A 3,827-nucleotide genomic window follows, 5' to 3' on the forward strand; every position below is an offset into this window, starting at 1 on the left:
GTTTTCCTACTGTGTGGCAGATCTCTAGATCATAGCACTTAGAAGTTTTATTCTTATTGCTACATCTTCTCATCCTGTTTTAGCGGTGTGTAGGGACCTTGTTTATTAAGGCCTTTTGAATCACCAGTATATTTTGGCCTTGGTGTAGATGGGTCAAGGGTGCATTCATTTATCTCCACGGGTTTCTGCTTCCACTAGAAGGAACTGCAGCTCCTTATTAGAAGAGATCCATATTTCTTTAATAAAGAAGTTTTCCTATCTCTCCTTGCCTGCTAGCTGTCATATGTGAGCAATTCTGTCACCAGAGGCATATTTGGAGCTCTTTCCCAGGAGTAAATTTAGGTGGCATTAGTCAGAAGTTTGAAGTGGCTTCGTCATTAACATTGATTTAAATTAATTTGTGAAAGAGGCAACAGTTCTTGCGTCAAATGTGTTTTACACAACCTTGGAAAAGACATTTGGAGCAGGTATTTTACAAATGCAGACTAAGCAATGTTGGTTGGAAAATGAATGTGTATTTTTGAAAACGTAATTCGGTGTTTGAGCATGCTTGCCTTGGGCCAGCTCCTTGGCCCAGCCAGGGGGCTGGCCCAGGAACCTGCTAGCCCTGCCACCGTCATGCTTGCCCTGCGGCACAGGTGCTCCCCCCTAGCAGCCAGGACTCATTGCCAGGAGCCTGCACATTCAGATCTGAAGCTGTCTGGGGAAACTGGTCTGCAAGAATAAATTGGAGGGGAGGGACAGCAAATTATTTAGGGTCACAGGAGGTTCTGGATATGAAGGAGGATATTCTGTCTCCTGTGAAAGGGATGGACTTGTAGCATCTTCAGCTTTCATTAGTTACCTGCTGATTCTCAGATGGTCCAGCAAACGCTCTGCTTTATTATTGTTTAATATCTTTATCAATGGCCTGGACGAGGGCATTGAGTGCACCCTCAGTAAGTTTGTAGATGACACTGAACTGGGTGGGAGTGTCGATCTGCTTGAGGGGAGGAGGGTTCTGCAGAGGGACCTGGACAGGCTGAATCAATGGGCCGAGGACAACTGTATGAGGTTCAACAAGGCCAAGTGCTGGGTCCTGCACTTTGGTCACAACCACCCCGTGCAACACTACAGGCTTGGGGATGAGTGGCTGGAAAGCTGCCCAGCAGAAAAAGACCTGGGGGTACTGGTTGACAGCTGGCTGAATATGAGCCAGCAGTGTGGCCAAGAAAGCCAATGGCATCCTGGCTTGTATCAGGAATAGTGTGGCCAGCAGGAGTAGGGAAGTGATCGTGCCCCTGTACTCGGTGCTGGTGAGGCCGCACCTCAAATACTGTGTTCAGTTTTGGGCCCCTCACTGCAAGAAAGATGTTGTGTTGCTGGAGCATGTCCAGAGGAGAGCAACAAAGCTGGTGAGGGGTCTGGAGCACGAGGAGCGGCTGAGGGAACTGGGGTTATTTAGTCTGGAGAAAAGGAGGCTGAAGGGAGACCTTATCGCCCCCTACAATTCCCTGAAAAGAGGGTGTAGTGAGGTGGGGGTTGGTCTCCTCCCTAGTAACAGGTGCTAGGATGAGTGGAAATGGCCTGAAGTTGTGCCAAGGCAGGTTTAGGTTAGACATTAGGAAAAACTTTTTCACTGAAAGGGTTGTCAAGCACTGGAATGGGCTGCCCAGGGAAGTGGTTGAGTCCCCATCCTGGAGGTATTTAAAAGACGGGCAGGTGAGGTGCTTAGGGACATGGTTTAGTGGTGGCAGTGTTAGGGCAGACTTGGTGATCTTAAAGGTCTTTTCCAACCTAAACGATTCTATGTTCTGCTGCTAGTCTTGGCCTAAGGTTCCTTATAAAGCACTCATAAAGTGCTTCCATCTCACTAAACCAGAGACGTGATGCCTTAGACATATGCTAATGCTACCACTGTTGTCAGAGGAAAATGGTTGTTTCTGTGCAATGTCTGATCCAGAAGTATTGATGTGTTGTCATGTAACTTACAGGCAGGGAAATTCACTGCCTTGAATTGTTTTTTCAAGTGAAGTAGTACAAGCTCTGTTATTTAGTATGCTTAGACCAGACAAACCCCATACATTTTCAACATGGAACAGTGTGATGGAGGCAGATATAACATTTATTTTTATTCTTTATTTTTTTAATAGCACAGACCACTCAGCCTTTGAAACCCCCATTTTTATTTCACAGATGTATCCTTTGAAACCTATTCTCAAAGGAGAGGCTGCAAAGGTGATACTAGAGTGGAAATTCTATGTAGTAAGTTTGTCTTTAAATCAGAGCTTCTGGAGAGACTGTAGTTTGATTTAACAAGGTCCTTTCTCTCCTGTTCTATTCTTAATTAGGCATGCCCTAAAGAGCAGCATATTTTGTGAAGAATTGTAATTTTTTTGAATACATGTGCGTGGGGTTGTCATAAATGTATCGGCCAGCCAGCCATCTCTGCCTAAAATCAGAGCTCCCTGGGCTAGGTGTTAAAGGTCACCTTTGAGTAAGACGGTTCCTGTTGGACAGATCTTGTGTTTGAATTGAAAAATACCCAGCTAGATCAGAAGAAGGAAAACTGAAGGAAAATATAGTGGGACCTGAATCTTTCGCCTGCCTGTCCAGCCCTCTGATCCAACAGCACACAGTCAGGATCCTGCTATGTAAGGGAATTGTTTGTTTCTTCCTGAAAATGAGGCAGTTTTGAGTCTTGAACTCAAGGCCTCCTCATTAAACAAAGCAGGACTTAAAATCTTTAATTTCCTGAAGCTTTTCAGTGCATGCTGGAGGGCACTATAATAGTTCCAGTTTCTTGGAACTGCTTTCTCGGTACAGAGAAATCCTAGTCAAGTACTCATTGTCTGTAAACTATGTTATTGTTAACAATGTCTGTAAGAGTAACATTGTAATGGAGCAAGTCTTGCAACAGCCACGCAGAGTTCAGACGTGCCTAAAAGGAAATAGGGGAGAAATGACTGACTCTGAAGCAAGCGGGCTTGCTGGTGCACTTTGCATCCACCCGATTTCATTGTTGTGCCACCCTTACTTAGAGTGGGGCATGTTGGCAAGGAGGAAATGCATGGCCAGAATACACCTACATAAATACATGAATGGGGCACGGAGGCTTAGACTGTCATCCTCGTATTATAAAAGTAACTTGAGCTTTCTCTTTGAAAGTCTTGCTGGTTCAGACTGCTTAACGCAACTATGAGCACTGCAACAGCAAGTTCTGTACAGTCATTCTGTAATTGTATGGTTATTGGTATGTGTTGGAGCAGACTAGACTGCTGTAAGTCGAGTTTTGGGAAGAGGTCTTGTTAGGAAGGTAAACATCTCTGCTCCCATAACCTGAAGGGATGAGTGGGAGCATACTTTGTGTGACTGCACTACAGCTGACATTCAGGCTTTGCCAAATGTGGGTGCTGCAGTTGGAGCTGTAAGCATCCATAACGCTGCTGCCCCACAGCTGGGCACACTGACCCATGGGAAGCAGGGCGGGTGCTGTGCTGGCAGGGTCTGGGCTCTTCCCTTGGCTTAGCAGCCAAAGGCACTGTTCAGCACAGCTCCCATCGCCTCTGTGCAGGGATCGCTGGGGCGTTGGCCATGGCGAGTCAAAGCTGTGGGGCCACAGGAAGAGCAGTTGCTGTTGCTAGAGCCATCGTCATCTGTAACCCCCGGGGTGAGGGGACTTCCACTTGCGTGGGTCTGTAGCTTGGCAGCCCCAGGGACCAAGCTGACCGGGAGAGGAGAGGGTCAGTCACTCTGAGGAGCACCACAGCCTGAGCTCCCCTCTGGTAGCTTGGAGGCCGGGAGGGCCCGGGCAGAGCGTGGCAGGGTCCTGCGTGCGCCCCCCCCCC

Source organism: Egretta garzetta, unplaced genomic scaffold (assembly GCF_000687185.1).
Source record: "Egretta garzetta isolate BGI_Z169 unplaced genomic scaffold, ASM68718v1 scaffold474, whole genome shotgun sequence".
Lineage (NCBI taxonomy): Eukaryota > Metazoa > Chordata > Aves > Pelecaniformes > Ardeidae > Egretta > Egretta garzetta.